The following is a 19408-nucleotide window of genomic DNA, read 5'->3' as shown; positions in this document are numbered from 1 at the left end:
ACTTTGCTTATGATGGAGTACTTCACCCATGTTTTCTTCTAGAACTTATGTTCTTTAGATCTTTACTTTGAGGACCCTGGTTTACTTAGAGTTTATTCAGATGTACAGCATAAGGAGTGGATTTAATTTTTACCTTTTTCCAAATGGTTGTTCAGTTGTCCCATCACCATTTATTAAAAGAATAATTTCCCCCCTCTTATTTTCTCCAATGATTATATTCTAGACATATACTAATGGGTCTAACTCTGGACTTGCTCCTTCATTCCATTGGTCTATCTGTCTATTTATGCAGTAGATTTGCAGAGAATTTAATTTATAAGGGTACTCTTGCCATCTTCAAATACATAGTTTTGTTTCTTCTTTTTCCATTTTTATGCCTCTAAATGCTTTTTCTTGGCTAATTACTTTGAGGGATACCTCCAGAACAATGTAAATAGTAGAGATAGTGGCCATTTTTGTCTTGTTCCTGGTCTCTAGGTTTCCTTATTAAGATGTTGGTTTTAGGACTGAGGTACACATATTTTATCATGTTAAGGAAGTATCCCTCCATTTCTATATTCTCAAGAATTTTGAATTAAGAATAGGTGTTGAATTCTGCAGAAGGCATTTTCACTGTCTGTGGAGAGTCATATGATCCCCTCGCCCCCAGGCTTACTAATATTCCACCATAAATTTACTTAAGAGAGACTATAGAACCAAGTTTATATAAAGTTTCCTTATATTTCAGGCTTGCTTGCTTAGATAAAGAGCATCATTAAAATAAATCTGTGTTTCAGTGTTGTGAAATCTCATCAGTGGGATTGTATCAGGGTTTGATCAGAGAAGTATCATTGATGACCAAAGATAAGGGTTATAGAGATTAGACCTCGCATCATTGTGGGATTGGGTGAGGATGCTGTTGACTGCATGGTGTGGTGTCCCTAAAGACACGAAGTCAGCAGAGCTGCCAGAAAGGTAAGCTGGATGTCAAGTGGGGGAAAGCAAGAACAAGTTGGAATCTGCTTTGGAACTAATAAGGACAACTGGATTACACTGATGGCTTGAAGAAATTGCTAATGCCCTTTGCCACAGAACTGTTCACAACTTGCAGAAGGTCCAGGAAGAGATACAGTGGGAGCTGGAGGAGCAGAGGCCTGGCTGCTGCCCGGGGAAACAGTGACACTGTACACAAGCTGCAACAGTACCTAGCACCCAACACAAACCTTCAGAATATAGTGCTAGTTGCTTCACTTCTGCCTTCCATATCTCACACCTGTCTTTTATGGCCACCTTAACCTAGAATCATACAGTGAGGGAATTTTGGGGAATGTAGTTCCAGCTTGCTATGTTGATACACTACAGAAGCCATCACAGTTCATCCTTTGTCAGCCATACAGACCTCCTTTAACCCCCCAGAAATGGAGTATTGGTTTTGGTTTATGATTCAAATGGGTAAAGGCAGTTCTAGTGCTTTCACTTGGACTTTGTTCAATGGTAGTTATTACTCTATGGGTTAGGAAACATAAGGGGATTCTGACAGCTGCTGAGGGTGTCTATTCCAACCATGCATTCTGGAACTGGAGAAAAACACCACAAGGTGGATTTGGGGACCTGGACCCACTGTGGGATGAATCTAAGCTCAAACCCCATTGATCTGAATTCCATAGTTATTTTTGAGAGTTAGGAACACAAAGCTATTTTGGGTCTTTAAGAATTAACTTCAGTTCAGTGCCAGTGTCCAGTAATCCCCCCAAAGTTTGGTTTTGTCCTCTTCCCACATGCAAAGTCGTGCAAAGTCGTTTTTGTAAATGGCTGTATACCTCTTTTGGAAAGCCTAGGAGGGAGATTTACTGTACCCATAGTTGGCTCTGTGATAGAGTTTTTTCTCAGGTGACCTGACCCTAAGTCTGTGACAGTGGCCCAAATCTGAGAATTGGTAGAGGGGCCTCATCTCTTTATTTTCTCACCTGAGGATTTTTTTTTTATTGATTTTTTAGAGTTTTTTTAGAGTGAAAGGGAGGGAGAGATAGAGAGAGAGGGGGAGTGCATGCATGAAAGAGAGAAAAGAAACATCGATGTAAGAGAGACTGGTTGCCTCTCCCACGACCCTGACAGGGGACTGGGGATGGAACCTGCAACCCAGGTATATGCTGTTGCCTGGGAATCAAACTCAAGATCCTTTGGTCCACAGATTAACGGTCTAACCACTGACCCAAACTGGCCAGGGTGTAGCTCTTTATTTTTTGATAACTTAAGTCAAACTTCTGTTTACCAGCCCTAGAGGTTTCCCACTAATACTAATTAAGACTGTAGTAGATTGCTCATCTATTTCAGTTCAAGATCTCTGCAGTTCAATTCTTTCTGGTTACTGTCTTTGCTGCCATTATGGTATCCACTCCCACCTTGTCTTTGGTGATTCAGAGCTACTGCTTGGTTGGTCCCTGCCACCATGGGATTCCATCATCCCCACGAAATTCAGGAAGCCCAGTTTGATGGCAGGAGTTACCACTTTAATTTCTGGTCTGTGGAGAATAGCCACCACAGAGCTCTTAAAAGAGGTGAGGGCTCCTCTCATGATTATCTTTCTCATACCTTGGTGAATGGAATATTCTTGGGATCCTCTTAGGGACATGGTTAAGTAGTCTTACATATTAAATTCACTCAGTATTTTGATTTTATTAACCCAGCATATGTCTTCCTCAGTATACCAAAGAAGTTCTGACTTTTCAACTTCATTTAGTGTTGGTTACATTTAGGTTCAGTTTTTAGTCAACCAACCAAGCAAATTGTTAGAGCCATTCCCAGCTGCTTGAGCCATGCTGTTGAATCCAGTCTCTGCTTAGTGCACCTATATCAATAAATTCAGCTTAATCCAGCATCATCTTCCACCCTAATCCAACACCCCAGCACTTTCAGTGTCCTTTCCTGTATGTGTTCCCCAACTTTTTGTTGCTATAAAGTGACAAAATCTTGCAGTTCTTTTGGTGTGTAATGTGCCTCCTCATGGGTTGCACTTTTTAGTTTTGTCCTTTGGGGCCTTCCACGACTTGAGTCTGATCGAGAAACACTGAGAGGTGGTGAGGGTGGTTCCTGAGGAGGGTCAGTGGTCTTTCACAAGGTACTGTCATAAGGGAGGCCACTGCAGGTTCTTCAGGCAAAGGTAGACCAATCTCTTCAGAGTGCTTTTCCTGGTAAAGGCAATTCAACATAATTTAGGAGTTCAAGGTACCCAGTTTCATGAGTATCTGCCCCAATGTTTGCATCCTTAATTTAGGGTCCTCTCCTTACCAATCAGTTCCCTAATTATATGTAAGAGTTAAACATGTAAGACTGGAGATTCAGTTATCATTGTCATTTAGTTCTTGCTACCCCAAGTGTGGTCTGTGAATCAGCAGTATCATTATCAACTGGGGGCTTGTTAGCAACGCAGACTTACTGAATCAGAGCATACATTTTCCTGTATATTATTTCAGGATATCTGCAGAATATGTATTTACATTAAACTAATTTTTGTAAGTCCATTTAAACTTAAAGTTCTCAGCAGCCTAGTTATTTTATTTTATTTATTTATTTATTTATTTTTTTGTTCAGGTAGAGTGGGAGGGAGAGAGAGGAACAGAGAGAGAGAGAGAAACATCGATGTGAAAGGAACACATCTAGTGGCTGCCACCCACACAACCGACCAGGGCCGGGGACAAACTGCAACCGAGGTACGCGCCCTTAGCGGGAACTGAACCCGGATCTCTCAGGACCGCAGGCCGACGCTCTAACCGCTGAGCCAAACCGGCCAGGGCAAGCCTAGTTATTTTATTAAATATTTCCTTTGAGATTTTTTTTTGGAATCTATGATTTGTTGTTACATTTAATTCTGTATATGCTACATGTAAAATTTTTGCAGATCAAGTTTTACATGATTTCCCATTTCCATGTGGAAGTTTCCCATGAAGTTTTAACTGGAGGTGATGCTCCCTCTGGTGGACAACGGGGTGAAAAGCATGCAAACACTTGTCACAATAGTGACTTGGTTTTCAGCTATTAAAACTTATTATCTCTGAGTGAACCTCCTTTCCAAACTGTTCTCAGCCTCTGAAATTTATCATAACTTTTGTTTTGAATTCTAGAAAAAATAAAAAGTCAATTTTGTCGTAAATATCCCTATAAAACCCACCATAATGAAGAGCACTGGTCAAATTGCTATTAGTGCCTTATTAATAATGACTGTGTTATTCTCAAAACTCATGTTTGAAACTGGTGGTCACATTTGAATTTGTGATGAGTGAGGGGAAAACTTGAGACTGTTCATCTACTTATAATGGGATTTATTACTGTGAATCATTTTGTGCAAACGATTTTACCCCCTATAGTTTTTGCTATAATAATTACTTGGTAGGATGAAAATAATAAATGTGACTGTGTGGGATAAGAATATTTATTATATATCATTATAATCTTAGAACTAAATAGTTGCTTTTCAGAAACACAGTTATATTTCTGAACAGTTCCTGAAAAGGCACTTAACCCATGTGATAAACACCATAGATGTTTTATTTTTAAAGTAAAAATTGATAAGGAAAGCCTTTCTTTTACTTGCTTAAATATAGTAAAATCAGGAAAGTTTCCTTTTTAAAGTTAACTTGTTGCCAGTTTACTGTTTTACACATGACCCATTCATGTTTTATTTAAAACATTTAAGACATTTAAAATTCTACATTAATACTTATTTTTGAATTCATTACTTTGAGCGAGAATCATGTCAGGAAGTTCTCTGTTGTTGTTAGCCTTTGAGGCAAAAATAAAAAGAGAAACCACACAAAGGGAGAAAAGATTGATAAATGGACAGATTGAACTTCATAAAAGTTAAAAGTATCTGTGTCAAAGAATTGTCTTACAATGGAAAAGTTCTGAAACTGAGGAAAACATTTGCAACATAAAAGCACATATCCTTGATATGTAAAATCATTCACAAATTAGTAAGAGACAGCAACTTACCTTCTTCTGGGACATTTTTCTTCATCTCTGCTTCTGAACAGTTCTGCTTTTTAGATTTTTGTGTGAGAGGATCTCTTGATTCATTTGTTCTCAACATTGGCTAAACATGGGAAGTATCTGGGGAGCTTTAAAAAATACTCAGGGGTCCCACCTCAGAGATTTTGATTTAATTGGTTTAGAGTGTGGGTTGAGCATGGCAATTTTGAAAGCTCTCCAGGTTGTTATAATGTGTACTCTGAGTTGACAGCTATTATCTTTCTTTTTTTTATCTTAACTGACTCCCTTGTCTGCATGTTTATGTCCAAGGCCAAAGGTGAAATTGCCACAGCTGGGTTCAGTCAAGCTACTTATAAGCACCGTAATTAATTTTGCAAGTTGGATTTCAAATTGGACATTTATATTAGCATATTCTGTTCACATTTATTTATTAAAATTTTTTTTTTTAATCCTCACCCGAGGATATTTTTCCATTTTTTGTACAGATAGAGTGGGAGGGAGGGAGAGGGAGGAAGGGAGAGAGAGAGAGAAACATCGATGTGAAGGGACACATCGAGTGGCTGCCACCCGCACGACCAACCAGGGCCGGGGACAAACTGCAACCGAAGTACGTGCCCTTAGCGGGAACCGAACCCGGGTCTCTCCGGACCGCAGGCCAACACTCTAACCGCTGAGCCAAACTGGCCAGGGTTATTTATTAAAATTTTTTAAATTGATATTTTAGAGAGAGAGAAAGGGAGAGGGAGAGGGAGAGATATAGAAACATCAATGAGAGAGAACATCAATTGGCCGCCTCCTGCATGCCCCACATTGGGGATTTGGCCCACAACCTGGCCTTGTGCCCTGACCGGGAATCGAACTGACGACCTCTTGGTGCATGGGTCAATGCTCAGCCACTGAGCCACAGGGGCTCTGTTCACATTTAGATGATTTATGTAGGACAAGCATGTATTAAATTGAATTTTTAATTTGAATGGTTGTGATGTTTCTCACAAATGAATTTGATCAGTATATTAAAATTTAATAGTTATCATTTTTCAGCTACTGTGTTTACCTCTTGTTAGGAGGTAGATGTTAATTAGAAAGACTTATGTTGTACAGGTGATCAAGAAAAGAGTGCTTAGATATTTAGGTAACAGTTTCTCTGGACAGTTTAATTTTTCATTTTTTGACTATATAATATTAGATGCTCAGTTTAGGTGTGAAAACTTAAGCATTTTATAAAAGACTTTCTTAAAGTCTAGAAATCATTGGTTTTTACTCCTTTTACAAATTTGTCTGTAGAATTTTGAAGATATCCAGAGTCTGGGCCACATTCCTAAAGATCCTGTTAAAGCTCCACAGGTAATGCTGATGCATATCCTGAGTTGAGAGCCTTTGGGAAAGAAAAAAGACAAATGCATAATAGTAGAAGTAAGTGTCATAAATCATAACTATGGGGGAAATGAATATAGATTCTATAGTAGATCATTTTGACTGCATTGGAGTGTGTTTGCATAGGAGGTTATAAGGAATAAGGTTGGAATAGATTCTGGAGTACGGAAGACCTTGATGGTCAGGCTAAAGAATTTGAACTTTATAGGTATTGAGGAGGCTCTAAAGATTTTTGAGTAGCAGTATGAAATTTACAAAATTATAGAATACAAGAATACTGATTTGGGTGAATTTTGTGATTGGAGAGAGAGATGGAAAGACTGGAGACGAAGATTCTAGTTGAGATAAAATTTGGTTTACTCTGGTTGTAAAGTAATGAAGTCCTGAGTTAGGAGGTGGAAGAGAGCCTGGAATGTAGAACAAGTCCTTTTGAGAGAAGAGTTGACCCAATTTGTTGACTTGATTATAGGGCAAGGAGGAGTAAAGGATGAAAGAATTGTTGGAACAATGGTGATGCAACTGCTAGTTGAAGTCATTAGTGTGGTTGAGATCAGGTAATAAATTGTGCAGCAAAAGATAATACTGCTAAGGACCAAGCTTCAGGAAAATCACTTCTCAGGATGGGAGATGAGAAGGCTTTTAAATAAGTTCACAGTCTATGGCCATACCACTCTGAACACACCTGATCTCATCTAAATAAGTTCATAGTTACTTTTTTGGCTTAAGTTTCACTGTCTAGGACAGGGTAATTTAATTCTCTGAACCACAATTTTACCTTTTTTGAAATGAAGGGGGCTTGAAATGAGATTGAATGATTTATGTCATCCTTTTTAAACTTTCTACAGTTCTTTTGATCATGTCTATATTTGCTGCCACTGTCTCCTTTCTTGCAACAGTTTTATTGAGATAAAATTCATATATAGTCACATGCTGCATAATGACATTTTGGCCAACGGCGGACCATACTTATGAGTGGTCTCATAAGATTATAATGGAGTTGGAAATTTTCTACTGCCTTGTGACATCATAGCCATCCCAACATAATGCCTCACTCGCGTGTTTGTGGTGATGGAGGTATACACAATCTTACTGCGCTGCCAGTCATGTTAAAGTACAGCAGTACAATTATGTGCAGTAAATAACATTTAGTAATAATAATAAACAGTTGTCACTGGTTTATATATTTACCATATTTTCTATTGTTATTTTAGTGTACTCTTTCTACTTATAAAAAACAGTTTGCTGTAAAACATTACGCCCTGTTACGCCGGCAGCAGCCTCACACATCTTGTTTATAACTCCTGATTGCATCATTTTTTCTGGTGCTGATTCAGTCTCGTGTTGTTTTGTACAGTCACATGCTGTACAGGCTTGTAGCCTAGGAGCAATAGGCTGTACCATCCAGCCTAGGTGTGCAGTAGGCTGAACCATCTAGGTTTGTGGAAGTGCACTCTGTGATGTTCGCACGGCAACAAATTCGCCTAATGACACATTTCTGGGAACTTATCCCTGTCACTAAGTGGCACGTGACTATACCACACCATTCACCCTTTTAGAGTGACAGAAAGTGACAAAATTTACCATTTTATCTATTTGTAAATGTTCAATTCAGTGGCATTAAATACATTCCAAATGTTATCCGTCACCAGTAACAGTTTTATAACAGTTTAATCACCCCCATAAGAAGTCCTGAACCTTACGTCTGTCTTCTACTCTAAATATACAGAGGAAAACATAAGGATCAAGCCTTGAATTATCACTTACCTCCCTTGTAACCAAATGAGTTCAGACAGCCACCTAGAATTCACTTCCAGTTCAAATCAGCTCCTTGCCATCCTGACCCACTAGATGGCAGTGTGGGAAAGCAGTTTGGTGGAATCTACCTCTGTACACAATTACAACAGACTGTACCCAATTACATGTATTTGTAGTAGTAAGTGTAGTTATTATGGAAGCAGCCTCAGAGGACTGAAAGTCTCCTACTTGGAAGATTTTGCTAATTCAGAATATTGTCTTTACCAGTTGATCATGTTTCCTAGTCATCTAAACCTCTCTTACTATTCCTGTCTGAGTTCTATCATTTGTTAAATGCAGTGACTCCTTAATCATTTCTATTACTATCAATATATCTGGGAGTCCTGTTCGGTATTCACGCCAGTTTTTTCATTCTAGCTTTTTTGCCCCAGTAGTTCCTTGGGTCTGTTGGGTGTTCTCGAAGATAGTGATTCCAACTTTGGTTGCACATTGGAATCACCTGGGGAGCTTTAACAGTCCTTATGCCCATGCTGCACTCAAGGTCCATTAAATGAGAATCTTTGGAGCTGGGACCCAGACATCATTATTTTCAGCTTCCAAATTGCCTACTAAATATTTTGTGTCTTCCTTTATCTTTTTTTTTTTTTTTTAATCCTCATCCGATGACATTTTGCGATATTTTGTTCAGATAGAGTGGGAGGGAGAGAGAGAGAGAGGAGAGAGAGAGAGAGAGAGAGAGAGAGAGAGAGAGAGACATTGACGTGAAAGGGACACATTGAATGGTTGCCACCCACATGATCCAACCAGGGCCGGGGACAAACTACAACCGAGGTTCGTGCCCTTAGTGGGAACCAGACCTGGGTCTCTGTGGACCCCAGGCTGACGCTCTAACTGCTGAGCCAAACCGGCCAGGGCTCTTCCATTTTTTGTTCAGACAGAGTGGGAGGGAGAGAGAGGAAGAGAGAGAGAGAGAGAGAAACATCGACATGAAAGGGACACATCGAGTGGCTGCCATCCCCATGACCAACCAGGGCCGGGGACAAACTGCAACTGAGGTATGTGCCCTTAGCGGGAACCGAACCCGGGTCTCTCTGGACTGCAGGCCAACACTCTAACTGCTGAGCAAACCGGCCAGGGCTCTTCCTTTATCTTTTTTGCAGTTCATAAAGAGGAGCTAATTTAACCATATTTACTCTAAGTTAATAATATTTCAGTCTGATCTCATCCACTTTCAAAGTGGTATATGATTCTCAACCTTTTCCCTTCTTTAATTGTCTGTTACTAGTTCTTTTCTTTTTAACCAGGAAATGTCTATTCTTTCCTCCATTCCTACTGCTACCAGCCCAGTAGAGTCTCTAATTTCTATCAGTGATCTCCAGCCAAATACTATCAGGAACACACTTGTAGTTGAACAAAGTTGGGTTCATTACCTCATTGCAATATGAACACTCACCACCATGGGGAGTTGTGGGTGTTTCAGGTGAAAGGGCATTATTATAGGATTTGGCTTGTGTAAGGTGATTTAGGAGGGTTCAAGAAGTAGGGCTTGGTTGTAGCTTGAGTGGTGTCAAGAAGTAGGGTAACTCCATGATTGAGTGTCTTAATTACAGAGAGGTCTTGTTTTGTCTTGACTCATCCTGGCCAGAGTGGCTTTGTTTGACATTGTCGTTCTGTGAAATTGTTTATGTATAACAGGAAAACTCCACTGCCTACCTGTGAGTGTCAGCCAGCTCCTAGCACCAAAGCATAGATGATAGTGCCAGACTGGCTCTGGCAGAGGAAGCTCCTTCCAGGGTTGCTTCTTAGCCAGTTGATTATATCTTTTTATAGATCTAATCTACTTTGGTCTGTTCTATGAGGTACTGCCATATTAGTCTCCCTTAAATATTCCTTGATGACCCGTTCTTATCTCTTCAAACATAAAATAATGGTCCTTTCTAATTTGGGCCAACTCTAGCAAACTTTATTTCCCCCGTATTCATTGATAAAATGTAGCTAATAATAATAATAGTGATAGTAATAATACACCCACCTTCCAGTGTTGCTAAAAGGAATATGAGAAAACATGATAGCCCAGCCAGTGTGGCTCAGTGGATTGAGTGTTGTCCCATGGACTGAGAGGTCCCGGTTCGATTTCTGGTCAGGGCACAGGCCTGGCTTGTGGGCTTCATCCCCGGGATTGGGCGGGCAGGAGGCAGTCAATTGATGTTTCTCTCTTATATCAATGTTTCTATCTCTTTCTCCCTTTCTCTCTCTCTAAAAATTAATAAAAACTTTTTTTTTAAAAGAGAAAATATGATAAAGTATCTGACATCCAGTGCAATGCATGGGATATTGTTTGTTTTTGATAAATAAGTAGTAATGACAATAGTAATCAATATAGAGGATGGCAATAGTTTACACTGTGGAGTACTTGCTATGTGTCAGGAACAATGCCAAGGGCTTTAATGTGCATTATCTCATATAATCTTGTACAATCTGTTAAGGTCTCTGTAGGCATTCTTCTCATTCCTATTTTATAGATAAGGAAATTGGAGTTTAGATAGCTTATAACTTGCCCAAGCTATATAGCTCATTCTACCTGACCCAGAGCTCACGATCTTTATTACTAATTAACTTTTCATTCCTATTAAAAAACTTGTCAGATATTAACAGTATTTATACATTTTGTGATATAGTAAAGTTGATAATAAAATAACATGTCTTTCAGATTAGAAAAAATGTTGAGACAAGATTTAATATATAAAACCCTCTTTGATAATATGTGGTTAGTCCAATAATTTAGAGATTTAAGTCAAAGTTATGTTTATTTTTGTTCATTAGTATCTTTAAAACATTTTTGTGAATGGCATCAGTTAAAATAGTAAAAAAAAAAAAAAGATTTACTAAAATATAAAACATTATTTGGAATTAACCATAATCTACTTGTCAGAAGAGCCCAAAACAGCAGAGTATACGAAAGGGGGAAAGAGAGCGAGAGAGAGAGAGGCACCAATTACTGTTTTCTTGTGACTGTTCATGGCTGGTAATTTTTTCCTGTGTGGTGCCATCTTACTCGCTCCATGCTCTCGTAGGAAAGCCGATGCTCACAGTTGTATGAGAGAACACAATTACACCATTACACAACCCCCTTTCCCATAAATGGGCCCTTAAGCCTTTAGGTCAGCAATAGAAATAACTTAGTGACTGTTCTTCCAAAGAAATTCTTCAGTTTAATTTTTAGAGAAAGAAGTCTTTGCATTTGTATATAACAGTGCTTTGGGAAATGTTGTGTATTTAAGGGGAAGAATAGGGGACCTTTGAGGGCTCAGGTATGTATTTTGATGTTAGTCTTAAAACATTTTCAGGCTATGAATAATAACTTGTGATCCACTGGTGCTCTGGGAGTCTTAATGGTTGTTCTTTTCATTGCCATTTTAGTATGACTCATTAGGTAATGCTTTTAATGTTTTGCTTGAATTAATGTGAATGTTTTGTGAGAATGCCAGGTTTCAATGACTTATCAACAGTTTAATTCTTAGTTTAATGTTAAAGCACATCAACTGAAGTATATATATTATTAGGGGGAAATCCTCCCTTGCCTACCTTAACTTTGGTAACTTAAAAAGGAACATTTAAAAAAAAGCACCTGGGTGCAGTAGAGAATCAGTGTGTTGCTGTGAACAGTAAATCCTTTCTAAGTGTGCAACTGGGTTTTGTTTAGGTTCAAGAGAGGGGCATTGAGATCAACTTGGTAGTATAAGAACATATGATCTAAGTCAGAAAAAAACCCTGAAATTTGGGATAACTACTTTATTTATTCCTTTGGGAAATCTATAGCCATAGACTTTGGGGAATCTTAGAGGATTACTGGTCCATCCTTGGTGGTACAATGTTTTCTTCTCTTTGTCTCTGACCAGCAGTTTTTCAGGATCTTATTGACGTTTCCCCTACTGAGAAGTAGATGGTTTTGATGTCCCTATGCCTGAATTTGGATCAATACTTGTTTTTCACTGTGTCCTAAGTTATTGTGTTTATAAAATGTGTGGAACTTGCTAACTTAATTTTATTGGCCAAAGTTATGTGTCTATTAGTTCAGGGGCTGGACAGTCTTTAGGGAAAAGTGCTGTGCTGAGACTGAGTAGCTGTTCGTCTCCTGATGAGAGAGGATGAGCACGGGTGCCTCAGAGAGAGGCTGTGGCTGCCTCTGTGAGCTGAGGGAGGGCCTGTTGTTGGCCTGCTTTGGGCCAGGAAAGGGGTGGGGAGACTTCCATCAGCTATTGTAGCTTGGAAAATAATCTGAGGGCTACCAGCTTGTACCAAATGGGGGCTTATGTATATGATGGATAAAGTTACTGGAGGCATCCGTTTATAGAATTATAAGAAGCATCTCCTCTGCATCTGTGACACCAAGGGTCGGATCAGTGAGGAGGTCTGCCATGGCTTTACACACAAGTCCCTGAGTGAGACCATTGGAGTACAAATAAAATGCCTTGGCCTGACCCAGAATGCCATGTCACCTCGCATGGCAAACTGAGAATCACTTTGATGATGATGGAAATTTTGAGCTCCTCAAAAGGAAGATAACATCTTGACCTGAAGGTATTTGAAACAGATTTATTACACCCATAATTCATGTGTAGCACTATTTTTCTGTTGGTTATTTTAAAAATTGAGATCTAAAGAGGTCTTTTGAAAAAATAGTTACATGGATTGTATTGAGATATGCTTTCATTTTTTCTTTCTCTTTATTGATTTTAGAGAAAGAAGAAGGGAGAGGGAGAGAGAGATAGAAACATCAATGAGAGAACATCGATTAGCCGCCTCCTGCATGCCCACCACTGGGGATTTGGCCCACAACCTGGGCATGTGCCCTGATGGGGAATCGAACAGGTGACCTCTTGGTGCACGGGTTGATGTTCAACTGCTGAGCGACACCTGGCGAGATATGCTTTTGTTTTATCAGAAGGGCACAAAATAGAGTAGAAAGGGTCAGGGGAGGATTGATTATGTTTTTGGTGAACGCTCATTGCTAATAAAATTGATTTTTGCTGTGCAGTGCCATCTTGTAAGAGAGCTGATGTGAGAACCACAGTTATATCTGAGAACATAAATATTCCTCTCCCTTCTCTTAGACTAGGAACTAACAGGTATGTGTGAATAGATAGGTTTTCACACCTATCTAAGGTTTTTTAAACATTTTATTACAGTAAAAACTGGTTATTGTTGAAGTTGGTTGATAAGTACATGAAGGTGCATTATACTTTAATTCCTTATATGTTTAATGTCTTATTGTACAAAATGTTCCATTAAAAGTACCTTAAATATGTGTGACAGAAAATCTCACATGGAGTCCCAGGAGTTACACTTCTAACTCTTATTAAAAATAAAATAAGAGATTTGAACTTTTAGCAGTATTTACAAATATATATGCTCAAGAAGGCTGAATCCAAACATGGGTTGTAGCGGAGGGGATAGTTTCTCATCCACCAGACGCCAAACAATTTATTCCATATTTATTGTAAGGCTTCTACATGCTAGTCACTGTTCTAGATAACTATGCTTGCAACAGGGAACAGAACAGAAAAAATCCCTGCTTTGTTCTTAACACGTGCCACACACTGGGTTTTTACATGTAATTCACAGTGCTTAGCACAATGCCAGATGACAAGGTATACCTTCAGTGTGTTCAGTGGATAGCCTTGTAGAGTAAGTACTCTTTTTATCCCCATTTGACAATTGAGGTGACTGAGTTTGGAAGATGGTTCTGGACCAGAGTGACACAGCAAGAATGTCAGAGCTGGTCTGGACATTCAACTCAGGCCTTTGTGATATCAAGCCCAAGCTATGAGCCATGATCCTGGACTGTCTCCGGGAGAGAGGACAGGTGCGCACTTGCATGTGCATAGACATACACGCTGACACTTAGAGCATCCTTCATATTTAGCTATACTTTTGGGTGAATGTCCTGAGATGCAATTAAATTAAATCTCCTATCACTTTTTTTTTTTTATCCTCACCCAAGGACATTTTTTTGCATTTATCTTCAGATAGAGTGGGAGGGAGAGAGAGAGAGAGAAACATCGATGTGAGAGAGATACATCGACTGGCTGCCACCCACACAACCCCAACTGGGGCCGGGGACAAACTGCAATCAAGGTACATGCCCTTAACGGGAACCGAACTCGGGTCTCTCTGGTCCGCGGGCCGACACTATAACCACTGAGCAAAACCGGCCAGGGCTGAAATCTCCTATCACTTAAAGCATCAGTTATTAGACACTCTTATTGTGGCTTAGGTTAGTTTCTTTTTCTTGTTTTAAGTTATCTTGATCTGTAGTCGTAAAGTTTGGTAAGAAATAACTTAGTACCCAGCACCATGTTCTCATAGTATCATCTTTGTTTTTAGCTACATGTGTGTGTATTAGGTTACTTGAGTTAACTTTTACTGAGATTGTTTTTTCTGCAGCTAATTGTTATTTAATAATTGGTTGTCTTAAAATAGATATAGGTGGCTTTTGTAATGCAGTACAGGTATAGGCTTTTTATAAATCTTTTTTAGTATGTCTTTTACATTGATTTTTTAGAGAAAGAGGAAGGGAGAGGTAGAGAGAGATAGAAACACTGATGAGAGATAAACATGATCGATTGGCTGCCTCCTGCATGCCCCATACTTGGGATCGATATGCAATCTGGGCATGTGCCCTGACTAGGAATTCATCGGGTGACCTCTTGGTGCATGGGGTGATGCTTGACCAACTGAGCTGTACTGGCTGGGCAATATACAGTTTTTTAAAATTAAAGATTCATTCTTGCCCTGGCCGGTTTGGCTCAGCGGTTAGAGCGTCAGCCTGTGGTCCACAGAGACCCGGGTTCGGTTCCCGCTAAGGGCATGTACCTTGGCTGCAGTTTGTCCCCGGCCCTGGTTGGGTCGTGTGGGTGGCGGCCACTCGATGTGTCCCTTTCACATCGATGTTTCTCTCTCTTCCTCTCTCTCCTTCCAGCTCTGTCTGAGTAAAAAATGGAAAAATGTCCTCGGGTGAGGATGAAAAAAAAAAGATTTATTCTTAGTATGTAAGAAATACTTTTCTCATTTAAGCAGTAAAAAACTTCACATTAGAAATGCAATACCGCCCTTGCCGGTTTGGCTCAGCAGTTAGAGCATCGGCCCATGGAACAGAGAGCCAGGTTTGGTTCCCGCTAAGGGTATGTACCTTGGTTGCGGTTTGTCCCTGGCCCTGGTTGGGGTCGTGTAGGTGGTGACCAGTTGATGTATCTCTTTCACATCGATGTTTCTCTCTCTCTCTCTTCCTCTCTTTCCCCCTCCTGCTTTATCTGAAGATAAATGCAAAAAAATGTCCTCGGGTGAGGATAAAAAGAAAATTCAATACTTTGTGGGTCAGAGGAGAAATTCTGGGCTTCAGAGTCAGATAGAGCTGGACTTATTTCAGGTTTTTTTAGTTATTATGCCATCTTCCAACAGTTCCATAAATTTCATGAACTTTATTTTTTTATAAAAAGGGTTCTGTGATATTTATTGCAATAATAACTATGTAACTGAGTGTTAACTATATGCAAAACAAAGAATTATGACATAGTAAATTTAGGCAAACCTGCCCATTGGTTGCACAGTCATTAGGGTGAATGTAAATCCAGGTCTCCCTAATTGCCAACCCTGTGCCTACTTTTTGATAGGTATGCCATAAATAATAGTTCCCTTCTTTTTTTTTTAAGTAATTTATCTAGGTTCCAAAAAGAACGTTAGAATATATTCATGTTAAGAAATTATTTTAGAATGTGGGGTTTTTAAAAAAGTATGGTACCTGGTGGTGAAAGCTTTATAGTTAATTTGCTCAATAAGACTAAATTTTAATTTCAAAATCTAATAAATTCCTTGATTGTGTATCACACAAGGAGGAAAAATAGAGTACATAAACAAAGAAAACTCTGAATAGTCAAAAGAGACTGTACAAGATTAATTTTAGAAACAGATTGATTTTGAGAAAGAGAAATGAGGTTTAAGCATATTAGCAATTAACCATATTTTAGCATTGGTCTAGATTTAGACAAACAAATCGGTTTCAATTTATGTCAGAGATGTCTTTAAATGTAAGGGCCTAAAGCATGTTGTTTTTAATAGAGAAGTATGACTAGTTGGAACAATTTCTTTATGTAATCCCTCCTTAAAAAAGTTGCTGAGCTGGAGTAATCCAGAGACAAGCTGTCTTTTGTAGCTTTTTGTGGCATATTTGAGAATTGAATAGTCAAAGAGTTTTGAGTCTTAATGATGTGTCTGTTTTTACATGTAATTTTTAGTCAAATGCCAAGTTGAAAAGCTTGTTTGCTCCTCCCACCCTATCCCCAAGAAAAATAGAGTTGTTTTTTTTTTCTGTATATTTGCATGGGAATAAGGAGAGAGAGGTTTTTGTCCTGAGAGTAGAAAAAAGGAGATTGTACAAATCAAGTGTATTTTAAGTGGGTCTTGAACTTCATTGTGCTTTGAAACTCTTCACATAGTTTGAAAACAGCACCTTCGTTCAGTTCTTAAATTTGGGATATAAATGTCTTTTTGCTTAGGTCTCTAGGTCCTTAGTTAGACAGTTCCTCCTCCTCCTCCTCCTCCTTCACCTCAAAGAAATAAAAAATTTTATTGAATTTACTGGGGTGATATTGGTTCACAAAACCTTATAGGTTTCAAATGTACAACTTAACAAAACATCAGCTGCACATAGTACCCTCTTAGTGCTACTTGGGCAGCAGAGTAAGTTGGTATAGAATCTTGTTACTAACTGTGTGGTCTGTGAGCCAGCAGCATTGGTGTAACTACGTGGTTTTTAGAAATACAAAATCTTAGGCCCAACAGAATTAGGTTAAAAATAAGTCTTTGGTAACTTTTGGTAGGCCTAAGGTTTAGTGAGTTTGAGTGGCCATACAGATTTGTTTGGTTTTGCTTTGAAGATCAACATTTTAGCTTTGTTAGTAATAGAGCACTTGGAAAACATGGCTTTGGTATATGACAACAGTTGGCTTCCACAGGACTAGGCAACAAAAGCAAACTTAGTTGCCTGCCAATGCTGGACAATCAGAGGCTCCCTGAGGGACAGAACCCATCTCTCTAAAATTTATGACATGGAGAAGTTACCCCCAAAAGAACGCTAAAGGGACTGAGCCATGTGTGTCCAGCTTCTCAAAGTCACCAATCATGTAAGTAAGTCATAAGTGGCTTTTGGATCGCCAACACACAGTGTCTGCTGCTGGGGCGGGGGGGGGGGGGGGGGGGTGGTGGTGGATTTTAGTACATAAAAATGTTTTTCAAACCCTACAAGACCTATTAGAAAGTCAGTAAATATTCCTAGCCAGAAGCACCTGAACTTGTAAAACAATGTTTTAAGAAAAATGGTTCTGAAATAAGCCTAGAGCGGTAATTTATAGAGCTAGTCATAAAGACTTTTCTACTCTGAGATGAACAGAATACCCATCAGCAAAAGTAATAAGGAGTCAAGGTGCTTTTCCCAGCTCAGAAAAAAACTAGTAAATAATACCATGATAAATCAGATTTACTCTAAATATATTTGGAACGCAAACTGCTAAATTATTATTATTTATCTCCAAGATATTAAACAAGTTAGACTTAGTTTACCAAGTTAGACTTAGTTCTTATTGCCAGTACCCAAGCCGTGTAAAACAAGTAACTAAAAAAATTAAGATACCTACCAATTGAGGGAATAGAAGAGATTCATCAGAGAAGACCAGGTCCACCAGAAAGTCTTATATAAATCTTTAAAGGGAGCTGTCTGTCTACATTCATGTAAACATAAAGTCCTGTTTGCTATTTCTCCAAATGTAACTTGAATTTATATATTTCTGTTTTCACTGCAGCCAACCTCATCCAAGAAGATACACATGCACACACACACACCCCCCATATATGCATATAGCCATATATATGTACATACACACACATAAATGTATCCATATACATGTGTGCATGCATGTGTAGTGTGTATGTGTGCATGTATCTCTGCTTGGACGAGGTGTGTGTGTGTGTGTGTGTGTGTGTGTGTGTGTGTGTGTGTGTATTTTAAGTGAAGAAATGGTCCAACAAAACTACATGCACTATACTTGGGAACCTGTTAGAAATGCAAAGTCTCAGGCCACACCCAGACCCGCTGAATCAGAAACTCACTGGGTGAGGTCCATCAGTCTGTGTTTTCACAAGTTCTCCAGGTGATGATTCTGATGCCGCTGCAGTTTAAAAACCACTGCCTCAGACAGTGCGTGCAAGACGTATTTAATTATGGCTACATAATGCAATGTGAATCTTCAGTCTTGACCATGGGGAAAAAAAGTACAGCCGACAGAAGTTGGGAGGAGATGTAGAAGAATGGGTACAGGTTCTGATAATCTTATTCTGTGAAGGAAGAGTCAAGATATTTTGCAGTTGATAAAACAAACAGTAAAATTGGAAGTATGTCTTAAAAGTAACCAACAGAAGAACTAAACCTGTTATACATTGAGAGGAAGGGAGAAGGGTGTTCATGGGAAGTATTCATTGACTAAAGCATCATGTCCTAACAGATCATGTCTCGTAGGTATTTGGAGGTGGTAAGTGAACTAGTGGAAAAAGTTTACTTGGAAAATGAAGAGTAACTTCTTGCCAGAAGACCCCTAAAATGAAATGGTTATATATGATTGCCTTTGGGGGAGCCATTTTGTACTCTTTAACTTTTTAACCATATACTATATATTACTTTGATTAAAATTTAAAAAAAATGTGCTTCAGTCTTTTGTGTAGGAATATCTACAGAAAGGGCTGCCTGTCACTTTTGTGGGTTCTTTTCCACAAGGGTGAAAGCCTCTGATTATTGTAATTACATATGGTGCTTTCCGTATGGGTTCTAGGTGAGTGGATTTGTAGAAATGTGTTGTGTGTTTTTCTGAGGCTCTTGTGGTTTGTGCTGGGTAATTAACCTTTAGTTTGTAGTCTTCCCATATTTTTATTACCTCAAAGAACATCAGGAATCATGGGAGAACTAAAATCAAGTATTAGTTGAATGCTTACATTTTTTTAATAGAATCATTCATAAGTTAAGACGTCATAACACCGTCTTTAGGTTTTTGTTTCTGGAGACTGGTCTCAATGCCCTCCACTTTCTTTATTTGAATTGTGCTTCCTGCTAATTAGCTTTTAGAGGCTAATGAGATTAGGAGCCAATTTGGTACCTGTGCTGTTCTTCATGCAGTTGACTTTAGGAGCAGTCTTCCTACATTTTTATAGAACTTCTTTTTATTCAAAGGTAATAATCTATTTATAGATAAGAGATAAAGTGTTTTAA

General features: G+C 38.9%; 1 protein-coding gene across 3 annotated transcripts in view; it reads left to right on the top strand.

Annotated features, from left to right (window-relative positions):
- The window catches only part of SMYD3 (SET and MYND domain containing 3), a 552423-nt gene that overhangs the window by 14278 nt on the left and 518737 nt on the right, over positions 1–19408 (top strand). Inside the window, exon 1 of one of the 3 annotated variants that reach the window (XM_036277709.1) lies at positions 13139–13223. The exons of the other annotated variants lie outside the window; for them this stretch is intronic. The gene's annotated coding sequence lies outside the window, so the exon portion shown is untranslated. Of the gene's footprint in view, positions 1–13138; positions 13224–19408 lie in introns of those variants that run through there. 3 annotated transcript variants of the gene reach the window in all.

The sequence above is a fragment of the Molossus molossus genome, unplaced genomic scaffold, assembly GCF_014108415.1.
Source record: "Molossus molossus isolate mMolMol1 unplaced genomic scaffold, mMolMol1.p scaffold_m16_p_23, whole genome shotgun sequence".
Lineage (NCBI taxonomy): Eukaryota > Metazoa > Chordata > Mammalia > Chiroptera > Molossidae > Molossus > Molossus molossus.
This window is presented reverse-complemented; position numbering and strand designations above follow the sequence as displayed.